At 37.5% G+C, this 13527-nt stretch overlaps 1 protein-coding gene across 3 annotated transcripts in view; it reads right to left on the bottom strand.

The window, feature by feature from the left end:
• Window positions 1–6127, bottom strand: part of rasgef1ba (RasGEF domain family, member 1Ba) — a 79258-nt gene extending 73131 nt beyond the window's left edge. The window contains exons 1-2 of one of the 3 annotated variants that reach the window (XM_043696172.1): window positions 5883–6127; window positions 5697–5760 (exon numbers count right to left, since the gene is read on the bottom strand). The gene's annotated coding sequence lies outside the window, so the exon portion shown is untranslated. Of the gene's footprint in view, window positions 1–4986; window positions 5027–5696 lie in introns of those variants that run through there. The other 2 variants (XM_043696166.1, XM_043696181.1) reach the window with 2 other exon arrangements.
• Between the last annotated feature and the right edge of the window lie 7400 nt (window positions 6128–13527).

The following is a 13527-nucleotide window of genomic DNA, read 5'->3' as shown; positions in this document are numbered from 1 at the left end:
CCTCCCCCAAGTCCCTCCTCCCTACCTTTTATCTTAGCCTGCTGGACACATTTTCCTCATTCCTGAAGAAGGGCTTCTGTCGATTCTCCTGTTCCTTGGATGCTGCCTGACCTGCTGCGCTTTTCCAGCAACACATTTTCAGCTCTGATCTCCAGCATCTGCAGACCTCACTTTCTCCTTATCGTATACTGTCTTGATGATTCTGTTTAACCCCTTCTTAACTTGAAAGTTCTCCATGTAGATTTTGGAGTCTGTTAGTTCAAAGACTAAATAGCTGGTTTGTGATGCTGAATGATGCCAACTTCGAGGGTTCAATTCCTGTACCACCTGAGGTCACGATGAAGGCCCTGCCTTCTCAACCTCATCCCTCGCCCGAGGTGTGGTGACCCTCAGCTTAAACTCACCACTAGTCATCTGACTCTCTCTTTCTAATGAGACAGCAGCCTACAGTCCTCTGGGATATGGTGACTTTCATGTTTTCTGATGTGAAACACTGATATCATTTATGTTCAACCAACCAACCATTTTGACTTTGAGGAAAAAACATATCTGTGCAGTAGGGTGTGATGAAATAATTAAGTCATTTTTTATAAAATTTATAATATTATAAATCTATTGCACAAAAGAAATCTTTCCTCACTTAAATAACTATAAGAACCAATTATACAATCTTTCCTCATCTAAGTAACTATAAGCACCAATTATACAATCTGTTATCGCAGTACAAACTCATAAATCTGACAGTGCAGTTAAATATTGAGCACAAAATAATAAGGAATAACATCTATATTTTTCCAGCATCCTAAAACTGTGAACAAAGTCTTATTTAATAAATAATATCTGATCTGTTTTGCACCAACACATGACTCTGAATAGATAATTAATACTTTAGTTGAAAACCAAAAAAAATTTTAAAAATTAAAATCTGTTATCAAGAAATATGATCAACTGGGATTCAATCATTCATATACCCTTGCGTAAGTGGGTAGCATTTAGGAAAATTAAACAGAAAACACATATATAATTAGAATGCACAAATGAAACAGTTATGCAGGACTACCTTGAAGATGAAGCATGTAATGTTTTAAATTATTGGTTTGCGATTGGGAAGGAATCCAACATATATACTTTATTTGCAAAAATTTCTTCAGAGAACGTGGTTTCACATCTATGCTATTTTTAACCATTACTCTCATGAGGTCTATAGTCATATGCCAGGACCTAGTAATCTGGGTGCAGCTAGAAAGATTTTATACCCATTCAACCCGCCCAACAGCTTGTTACTTGCACTATTCCAATTATACAAAAACCTGCAACATATTTGTAACTGAGAAGCTTTTTGTTAGGATTATTTTTATTTGGATCTAAATTAATCATAACCAACACTTAATGAAAAAAATCTTGCATCCAAATAATGCATAAAGTTGGCAACATTTTAAGACTGAGCATTTTATTTGTCTCTTGAACAAGAACATACTCCACTTGCTGAGGCATAATGCTACTTCCCTGTTTCTGAAGACAAACAGCTCGCAAAAAAAGGATCACTATTCAAAGTGACCATACACCAGCCTGAGCTAACAGCTGTACAAAAAAATTGGCATCACTCTGTTATAGGACAGCACTTCACATTGTCCATTATCAAAAATAAGGGTGCATTATTCATTGATGCAGAAAAATAAGAATACATCAAAAACATTTCATCTATTGGAATACCAAGATCTTTAATTATCAACTTCTACAAGTGCTATATTAGTTTCCATTAGTGAGAATATTCATCTTCTGCAAAAAATATCAACCCTCTGACAACCAAATTAAATATATGCTAACAAAATCAGGCCAAGTATGACTTAACATTGTATGAGATAGACTATGAATATCAAAAGTCTAGATTAGAGTGGTGCTGGAAAAACACAGCAGGTCAGGCAGCATCCGAGGAGCAGGAAAATTGACGTTTCGGACAAAACCCTTCATCCTCATTCCTGATGAAGGGCTTTTGCCCGAAACGTCGATTTTCCTGCTCCTCAGATGCTGCCTGACCTGCTGTGCTTTTCCAGCACCGCTCTAATCTAGACTCGGATCTCCAGCACCTGCAGTCCTCACTTTCACCTATGAATATCAAAAGTCATTTTTGCATGAAATCCATATCAATTTTTGTGGTTATGGCTCACAATTGAAAGTGGTAATCATGTCTTCTATATCTTCCTATGTAAAAACTTTACCATACAGCTGATGCAGATACTTATCATTGTTTGTTTAAAGTTTGGTTCTAAATTGGTAAGTACAATTGATTCTGACTAACATACAAACGTGAAAATACTAAATAAAAGGTTTTACTCTGCACTGGTGACTCCCTTAGCATTAAAGTCTGTCTTGCTAAAACCAAAGACTGGATAAGTAGCCTCTCATCAACAACTATCTCTTCATTTATCTATATTATCCTGTTCATTATTGCATTAACAACACTATAGCCGAGGTCCCAGCTCACAATGGGGAAAAAGTACATAATTAAACAGAAACCCATGTATTACAAATAGCATTACTTAATAACTTTGTTGTCATGAATTAGTCTTATTCTTATAGAGTCCTATGATTTCTTTTTCTGGGTAAGATAGAATTATCCTGTCTCTATGAATAATTTCTCCCATTCTTTTACAAACAAGAAGAGGTTCAGAATTATGCAATGAATCCCAGCATGATAAAAGATGTGAAGGATCTGGATTTTCTGCTTTAGTTCCAATAAGGTAGCTCTGCCAGTCCTGGTCATGTTGTTACTAACAGTGGGATTTTCATCAAGGAGAGAAGGAAGCCTGGATTCATCCACTGAATAATTCCAATTATTTTCATACTTTTCTTGGCAGCCAATAACATATTGCTGTTTGCTAAAACTGACATAGGTCTAGGTTTCCTGTATTATTCAGGTAAGGGTGCATACATGGCAAAATATTTAACAAATGTGAGGCAAGACAATAAAAAACAATGTTTGAAACGTCAATGATTCACAAATAAAGTAATTAGCTTCCAATATCATGTACAAATAATCTCTCTGTGTGAATCTGTATTCTGTGTGAAAATACAAAGCTTTTTTATAGATTTGAAAGGTTGGTCAATGAAAAGCAAATATAATTTAATGTAAACAAAGCTAATTAATGTGGCTATGGTATGGATGTAAGCAATATGAAGATAAAATAAAATGTTTTAATCTATGGAATCAAAGGAATTGGGGAGGAATCAGTAAAATAATTAATTAACATCAATTGCTCAGTGGACAAAAACAATAAGAAAAATTAACTGGATCGAGGCACTTATAATAAAATGATGTAGCACAAATCTGAGAGTTGACAATGAGTGTACCGTGATGTGGTATCGTCACAGCATCGGCAGAACTCCAGTATTATAGCGGGGATAGTCATACATCACAGGAAACACAACAGTTGCAAGCCTCCTGATAACTAACCTGCAGCATATGAACTACAGTGAACAACTGAAGAGTGTGTAATTATGTATCATGCAGAAAGGAAAGCTCAGGTGACGTATTATTCTAGTAGTCAAGGCACTCACCAGAGCAGATAAACTGAACCCTGGTAATATATTCAGGGATGTTACAATCTCTAGAACCAGGGGTCACAGGCTCAAATATTGCAAAGGGGAGAAGACAGGAAGTTTTGATCTACTTTCCACAAAAGACAATGAGTATGCTGAATGGACTGCCCTGGGATGCAGTAAAAGACCATGTGAAAAAATGTACAGTGGATAGATACTTGAAGTAGTAACTTTTTGGTCCAGTCAAGTGGATTGCAGAATGGTTTCCAATGTTGTACTTGCTTCTGTGATCAATTAGTTTTACCTTTCTCTGTGATAGGTTAATCTTTTAAATAAACAAGACTTTTGTTTCTATTTACACTGTGCCACAAATCTGTTTGCACAATAGATGAGAAAACTCTGCACTTTCTACTTGCCTTGAGATCTGCCCGCAGCAGTTTCTTAAGTGCTTCTTAATGTGCATTCACTCTCACTTACTATACCATACAGTCAAAAATGACTTGATTCAGCCTCAGATAATATTCACAGTAACCACAGCTTGCATTTGATTATTGCCTTTAATGTAGGAAAACATCCCAAGGCATTTTCGACACAAGGATATTTACACTACTACAATATAAATGACACTGATAGAAATTCAAATATGCAAATTAGGGCTGCAAGAATAAAAACAATGGAAAAATGCAAGGTTTATAAGTTGTTACAATGTACAGTACCACAGATAACCAACAATCTCAAATATGTTATTGCATTCCACTCTCCCAGTAGACCAGCGCGCATTCCTAATATATAATCAAACTTAACCACATTCCAAAAAATAAAATAAAATATGCATTGCTACACAAACATCAATCCGCCTATACAATTAATAGAATCACTGGAATATTCTGTAATCCTATTCTCCATTAATTAGATTTCAAAGTACACTTTACAATCAGGTATCCAAATTTACAGGTTCAAGTAAGTTTTTATTACCAGTAAGAAATATGGTTATTCTACTCTACATCTTGTTAAATCCTGTTATATGTAGCTTACTCTTATCTCCCCGTGAATAGCTTCACATCTTAGCTGGGTGAGTACTGCTCAAGCCCTAATACCTGTCATTCAGGAGAGACTGGCGGGAAATTGTTGTCACCGCGCTTTAGCAGCGTATTCATTACTCATCAGGTCTATTAACTCTTCCATTACACATCACACTTCGTGCCTTATTTTGTTCATTCGACAGAAGGGAAAGGAATCATTTACTTCGCTTTTCGAGGCACTGTCCGGGCGCACTGGAAAATGCTTCACATACAATGAATTACTTCACAAGTGCAGTTGCTGCTGCTATGCAGCCTCATGAGACAACTATTTTAAAACAACGCAACGAAACGCGATGAAATGAGCCGTCATTCTGCTTCTGGATAGTGGTGGTTCAGTTGTAAGAAATGCTAGCCAGCTTTATACCAGAAAAAACTTGCTGCTCCCCTTCAAAAACAGTGCAGGAAAATCCCTAATGTCCATCGAACCAGCCTGGCTTCAGTGCAATGCCTCATCCAAAGGACAGCACTCCCGGCGGAGTGCTAGCTCGGCTAAAGTATTGGTTTGAAGCCACAGCCATCTGAGTTCGTGGCAAAAAGTACTACCAAGCTGATGCAAAAGAACAGAGAAATAAACGTGATTGCTAGAAAAATCCACAACCAGATCTCACAATCCATCACTAACCTTGCATCTGATGCGTTTTTGACTATTTTAATGTTTTTTTTTCGCGAGCATATTTATTTTAAGAACTTTCTACTTGTTTCGGACTCATTCTGTTGTCCTTTGTAAACAAAGGAGCAAGAAGACGTAAACCCCGCTAATTTGGGACTATTTTTTTTAAATTACTTATTCAGACTCGTCTGAAAATACACTGTCGGCAGACTGCCCTCATCTGCAGCGACGCACGTATCGGGCAAGAAGCTCTCGGCAAGTTTGCAATCAATTTGATGTGCATCCCATTCTGTGTTGCTTCGCTTTCATTTCTATCAATCCAAACCGCACAAAGTAAAAAGGGTCGCTTATAGTCATCAACCAAATCCACCCTTTAGGCTGAATGCAACACAAAACAGAAACACCGATTTAGCACAGATTACTTGTCCTATTTCATTAAGTCGTTAAAAAAAAGGGAAGCATACCTTTCGAAAATGTACAGCTAAAACCAACGAAGAGTGTCACAGAACCCAAATTTCAAGCTTCCAACTAAAAAAAAGAGTAGGGAGTAAATGTTTCATTTCATGCAGGCACAGACAGTTCCACCACAGTCATTGCTTTTCTCCTGCCTCCTCTTCATTCGGAGCACCAGTACAGAACAGAGCTCTTACTTTCAGCTTCACTCACAGCCATAAACAACCTTCAGTGAACACAAGTGCTGTTGTTTTTGTTCAATGCACATGTGCCTGATGCAGGCTTCCACCCACTTGAATGACACACATACAGCGTTCACAGGAGTGAGTGGAGCTGGGATAAGCAGGAGCCAACCTTGTGAAGGATGTCAGCGTTTATGCAAATAAGAAGCACCACGGCTCCTTCATGCAATGTCTCCTGGGGTATTTGTTCTGAGGGGAATTACAGCTTGTTGGACCGGTACTAACATGTTAAAATATACAAATTAGCCCAAAGTGTGTTGAGAATTATGCGCCGTTCAGTGACTAACAGTGATTTAATGTTGCACAGATTATACGTAAATGTGAAACATTTTTGCGTAAATCAACAGGAATAAATTAGCATTTATGTACTATCTTTAATTTAAAAAACTCATAGATAGTTCACGGAGGGATGACGGAAATACAGGTAAAATAGTATTGTATAAAACAGTTCGTACTTGAAAGGGTTAAATGACATCACCAAATAAGCTCCCATCAGGACACAAAGGTTTGTTACAGGGCGGGGTTAACCGGTTTTCCAAGAGTCGTAGAGAGGTTGGAGTTTTATGATTGTCACCAACGCTGTTTCAGACGTCTTAGTGATTGTAATGTGAATCTATACCTGCATTGAGCTTGATGTCTCGCAAGTACCACCATGTATTGTCAATTGAGTATAGCTAACTATTCAGTAATATATAATAAACCTATTTAATGTTTATCGCTATTGGGCGGAAGACATCCTTCCCCATATGGTATCAGTCACTTAAATTAGATACCATCAAGAAGGATTGATGGTGGTGAATCTACCCAGGATCATCCAGATGGTTCCAATGTGGGGAAGTGATAGACTAGCAATATTGTCACTGAGACCCAGGTCATGTTCTAGGGATTGTGGTTTTAATCCTGCCACAGCAGATGGAGGAATTTGAATTCAATAAAACAAAAGTGGAATTAAGGGGTTAGTGGTGACCATGATTGTCAGAAAAACCCATCTGGTTCACTGATGTCCTTTACAGAAGAAAACTGCTATCCTTACCTGGTCTGACCCACAGCAATGTGGTTGACTCTTAACTGCCCTCTGGCCAATAAAGTCTGGCCTGCAACACCCCCATCCCATGAACAGAAACTTTAACAACCCACATTTACAGAATTGTAGTAACCATGGACATGACGGCCTTATAAAATATGCTAGTAGCAGTAATATCGTGAAAACTGTTTAGCTTGACAAAACAACATGCTGGATTACTGGTGCTGGAAGAGCACAGCAGGTCAGGCAGCATCCAAGGAGCAGTAAAATCGACGTTTCGGGCAAAAGCCCTTCATCAAGAATACAGACAGAGAGCCTGAAGGGTGGAGAGTTAAAAGAGAGAAGGGTGGGGTGGGGAGAAAGTAGCATAGAGTACAATAGGTGAGTGGGGGAGGGGATGAAGGTGGTAGGTCGGGTAGGTCGGGGGGGAGGAATTGCAAAACCTGCGCCCACACGTCCTCCCTCACCTCCATCCAAGGCCCTAAAGGAGCCTTCCACATCCAATAAAATTTTACCTGCACATCCACCAATATCATTTATTGTATCCATTGCTCCCAATGCGGTCTCCTCCGCTCACTTATCTCTCCACCCTTCAGGCTCTCTGCCTGTATTCCTGATGAAGGGCTTTTGCCCGAAACGTCGATTTTACTGCTCCTCGGATGCTGCTTGAACTGCTGTGCTCTTCCAACACACTAATTCAGAATCTGGTTTCCAGCATCTGCAGTCATTGTTTTTACCTAGTTCACAAAACAACAGCCATCTAAGGAGAAGAAAGATGGAAAAAAATCAAGCCGAGTCCATCTTTAAGTATTCAGCCACTGATGAACATACAGACACTGTCAGCAACCAGGAGTTTAAAACAGTCTGCAGCAGCCATAGCAGCACTGAGGCTGCCTGGTAAGGTTCATACCAACCAGAATCATTGAAAAATATTGAAAAAGCTGACCAAGACCAAGCATTCTGACTGAAACTGCAAAGGGGAAAATCCAAGTCAAAATTTCACCATATAGCCGTCAAATACTGGACACGTGATACGTGATTGACCCTTAGAGGAAGGGTGAAAAAGTTTTCATTTAAAAGGAAAATTCTAGACTCAGAAGCTAAAATTTAATTGCAGTGATTGTACAATATTAAAAAGTTAAAAAGAAAATCTGCGACATCTACAAACCAAAATAAATGATCATGAAACAGCTTTTAAGCTAATCATTTAAAATACACTTGATGACCATGGGAAAAGATATTATAATCAAGCAGATTTAAAATCACAAATCCTTCAATCAGGGAATAGAACTAGATTATATGGAAGAGACAAATTGTGCAAATAGAATTGCTTCAAGTATACATAAGAAACCTAGAGAAGAACAAGTCAATAAAGTTCTTTACTGTGTAGGTCTGCTTTCAGATCATATATTAACAAGAAAGGAGGTAAGATAAGAGATGGATATCTTTGATAATATGTAAGAATATGTTATTATTTTCTATCAACTGCCAATCATATAACATAGAAAGCCAAATTCACAGAACACGGCTTCCTATTGTAACTTTATTAATAATCTTTCTATATTTCTAAATATTGTGATTTACAACCACAACTCATTTGAGATAAAGTTGTTGTCAAAATTACTGATACAGGTCTTTTTCATGTGTTACAATCAAAAGAGATCTCACATTGGAAAGAGCTTGGAGATAGTGCCAAAAGCTAAAATCTAAAAACAGTGCTAGAGAATGATAGAAACAGAAGGCTAACCTAGTTCAAGAAGCTCATCAAACTTTCTCAACTTTCTAAAGTGCAAAAAGAACAAAACATCACATAATGGACAAATACACAATGGTTTTACATTGAGGCTAGAAGTTACTGTTTCAGCCTCTGTTTCAAATGTGGGGTGGGAAACCCACATAAACAGAACTACTGTCCAGCTTGATCACACCAATGCAATGCGTAAGAAAATGAGACACTTCCAGAGAAAATATCAAAAATCAAAATAAACTTTGAATCGCTTTTCAAAATTATTAAAGTTAATATGCACAAAAAGGTTAACACCTTACAATATGCAGTTGAATAAAACCCAGATTACCAAAAATTATCTTTATTAGAACACATATTGAGATATGATAATACGTGACCTTTGAAAAAACACATCAATCTTTCTTAAGGTTAATATGTGTTGCATCTGAACCAGTTGGGACAAAGATGACACAATTTAACTATCATTCAATTAGTTTCAAACTAAGTACTGCAGCAAATGTCAGTATTATGTTTGAAAACAAGTTTCTTAGTTGAAGAGAATGACACTGCAATTGTACAAGAGAGCACTGCATGGCACAAGAAGTTCACTTTTCAAGATCAAAGGAATATTCTTAAAATAGGCAAACACTCTGGAACAGGTGTACACCATCTGGAACATTTCTCACTTCTGAGCAATAAAGCATGCTTTGTTTTTTAAATCCTTTAGTAAGATGAATAACATCAACCAGCTCAAAAGTCAATTGCTAGTGATCAGCATAACTCTACTGAACAAGAGAAAGGCATCATAGATCTCGGAAGACTGTTCAGTAAACCAAAACAAAATACAGCAGTCAACATTAATTATGTTGGTGAATGAACACTCTTCACCATAGATGGATCAAAAGATACTTCTAATTACACAGTTTTGGAGGAATTAACCAAATATTTTCTATTGCAGAAACATCATCAAAATCCTAGGATTTCCCTAGGAGTTACCGGTAGACTGTTGATAAAACCAATTCACCTGCTTAGCAGAAGAATACCAAACCTGCCCAGTCAGTCTATTGTCTATGATTGAACCTAGTAAAATCACAATATTATCCAAAAAATACAAGCAAGAATGAATGGATCATGTGCAATCATATCTCACTAAAGTATAAAAAGGAAAAGATTACATAACAGTTACGTTTTTGGACTATGGTATAAAAAGGAGAAAAGCTACTGCTTTAAACTAAGGTAACCATGTAAGGAAATGCTTACAGGTTTAAAAACAAATTACTGAACACATTGAGAGTTGTATGTATGATATTACCTTATTCGAGGATTCCAGACAAAATTGGCACTGCCTGTGTATGTTCAGTGCAATTTTGCCTAGACACAGTCTATTGACTGGCTTTTCAATCAGCACCAATTGTTGTGGGTTCAGAAGGACTCAGCCTAGTAACAAGTACTTCATTGGTTCCTGGGCAGGTGGGTACAGCCTTTCGTGTTTACAATACAGTTTTTATGTGTATGGGAATTTTAGGAAAAGGGTTAAGGTATAGAGATATACATTAGTAATTCATGTTTTTGTTTGCCATTTGTTAAAAATAGTTTGATTACCACAAATAGTTATTTTCCTGTTCATGGAAAGACCTGCAGTTTGTAGTCTTGTATCCAAGATTAGACAAGTAGAACTGGACAGTTTGATGGTTTAATCAAATTTTCACATTTGTGACAATAGTGGAGCTTGATTTTCAATGCACTAGTCCACAACTTGAGCCATAAAAATTAATCCTTTTCCAAGCTTAACTATCTTTGCTGATAGTCATGATTTGGAGATGCCGGTGTTGGACTAGGATGTACAAAGTTAAAAACTACCTGATGATGGAGCAGCGCTCCGAAAGCTAGTGCTTTCAAATAAACCTGTTGGACTATAACTTTGTGTTGTGTCATTTTCAACTTGATCTTTGCTGATGTGATTTGAGGAAACTACAGAGCCTATAAGGAAGAGAAATGTTCAACAATGACATTGATGATACCAGCGGACTTGCTTAACAAAGAGTAGCCTGAAAATCAAAGACTCACCACGTTTTCTGGGTGTCAAGGGACTGTACCTGAATATTTCATCCTCAAGACCTTAAGACCATAGATATAGGAACACAATTAGGCCATTCAGCCATCGAGTCTGCTCTGCCATTCAATCACGACTGATATGTTTCTCAAGCCCATTCTCCTGTCTTCTTGCCATAACCCTTGATCCCCCTATCAATCAAGAACTTATCTATCTCTGTCTTAAATACTCTCAAAGAGTTGGCCTCTACAATCCTCTACTGCAATAAGTACCTTAGATTAATCATCCTCTGGCTGAAGAAATTCCTCCTCTTCTCAGTTCTAAAGGGTCATCCCTTCACTCTGAGACTGTGCCCTCAGGTCCTCGTCTCTCCTACTAGTAGAAACACTTTTTCCACATCCACTCTATAAGTTTCAATGAGAGTCCCACCTACCACCAACCCCCCCCCCCCCCACACACACACACACACACACGCAATTATCCTTTAAACTTCATTGAGTACAGAGACAGAATCCTCAACTATTCCTCGTACAACAAGCCCTTCATCCCAGGGATCACACTCTGGGGAGAGATTGGAAAGTGATAAATTTTATTTGAAACCATTCTACAAGGAAAATAAATAATTTCTTAAAAGCAATGAAGCAGTTGGGATGACAGTAAAAATCCAGACAGCATTTTAGAAAAGTTCATCACACATCTCCACACAAAGTCAAATCATTGGATCTACCAAAATGAATGTCTGGCCTCAGCCAGGAATAGGGTGAGCTTATTGACAATTTTGTGACAAAATTGGAAATAAAGCCAACACATGGGTTCAAGGGAATGGAGCTGAGAATCAACAGTTAGGAACAAGCTAAATCAGAAGGACCATGAAAGGGAATAGACATGTTGTCCATCATTGAAACCAATTATTGTCTTATCTGGATGTTGAGCAATTGCTAGGGATGCAAATGATTCCAATAATGCATGAAATGAAGGCACCCTTACAGAGGATTTGAAGGGCATCCAGTGAAATGGGCCTTCTGATCAGAAGCAAGGAAATCTGAAGAGACGGTTACATGCTTTGAAGATTTGACAAATCACATCGCTATTGACCCAGAGAAGAAATCAGTGATTCATTCCCCTGCAACATATCAATAAAACTAAATGGAAGGCTTGAAAGTTGGTATCAAAATATAGGAGAAAACAAAGCTATTGCCAGAATCACAGAGCCTACAGATTGGATCATTTCCATTGTAGTGAGAAGAAAGCTATATGAATATCATGAGTAAAGATCTTCATCAAGTAAGAAAGAAGAATCACCACCCTTTTCCAACATTGCAAGAGATCACATCAGCACTGGTGAGAGCAAATATTTTAGCAAACTTAATACCAGAAATAGCTACTGAAATGTGAAACTTTGTTGTTGATAACATACATTACCATGTTGCACTTTAAAAATTTGTGCAGCTACGTTTTAGCCTTAATGTAAGTCAGGATGTATTCCAGCAAAAAAAAATTCCAGCAATAAAAGAGATTTATAGAGGATTTGAAAGTACAGTTGCATAATTGATGATATATAAATGAAAATGACCATGTCCACCATCTACATAAAGCCAATGAGAAATCCAGTAATAAAGAAAGAATACTGCGGATGCTGGAAATCTGAAAATTCTTCAGAACTGGAGAACAGTCATCATATTCAAAGCTAGAAATCCAGAAAAGCTTGGACCAAAGTAACTCCAGGCAAAGGTCTTGTGATGGTAATAAAATGCCTTCTCCACTGAATCAAAACAACATATTGCAGTTGGCCTCTAATGCAGCAGGACTTTGTCACAAGTTCTGGGCCACAATTCTGCAAAACATGTTTCTCTTCCAACAAATCTACCTGCTTCTCCCTGTTGATTAGCTCCTGCTTTACTTACTCTGCTTGGTTTCCCACCAAGAAAGATCAGTTTTATCTTTCATGAACAGATAAATTTGCATTTTCATTTCAGTTCAGTTCAATAATAATTGCTATGTATAATGTAACTTATAAACAATGCAGATGATAATTAGGAATTTTTACATTTGGTGCAATCTATAGGCAGTACTTTAAAATAATTTATTATTTTAATTAATGTCTCTTGGTGCCATTACAACATACGAGTGCAAATGACTGCAGGCACACAGGACTTGCTTCAAGAATTTTCACCACAGAGTCCAAAAGCATGTGCACAAAGACCAATGGTAGATGTAGAACATGAGTACAAAAATTGAGTTCCAGAACCCTACAGAGTATCCCAAAACAGTAAAGTAGCTCATGAATAGTACAGTACTGAAACTAAATGGAGAAGAAGTGTAAGTACAAAGACACTATTATTGAGAGATATTTAGAAACAATACTCTCCACAGTTTCTCCCCCATCAACATTGGCCCTAATTTAACTAATGGATGATGTCCATCTTGTGCAGTGCTATCCTTTGTGATTAACACTTAGTCAATCTGTTAGCATGAGTTTAAAATAAAACCACAACAGTACATTTTCAAGAAAGCTAAGTAAACTGCAATTGAAGCAACAACATCTGTGACTATAAAGTTTTTGTGCTGGGTTTGCTGTTTCCCCCTTTTTTGTTCAGCAATCTGCGTGATGTGCATACAAATCCCACCTGACAGACCATGAAAATCACCCTGTGAAAGGCAGTAATTTAGCAATTGACAGACCCCCATTTACTCTGACATCTGCCAGTTCTCTTCAACACTTGAATAAACATCAAGGCATTAAGCAGCTCACTTTAAATTTAGGCAGTGACTTTTTTTGAGAAATCTTCATAGTTCA

This window comes from Chiloscyllium plagiosum, chromosome 1, assembly GCF_004010195.1.
Source record: "Chiloscyllium plagiosum isolate BGI_BamShark_2017 chromosome 1, ASM401019v2, whole genome shotgun sequence".
NCBI classification, from domain to species: domain Eukaryota; kingdom Metazoa; phylum Chordata; class Chondrichthyes; order Orectolobiformes; family Hemiscylliidae; genus Chiloscyllium; species Chiloscyllium plagiosum.
This window is presented reverse-complemented; position numbering and strand designations above follow the sequence as displayed.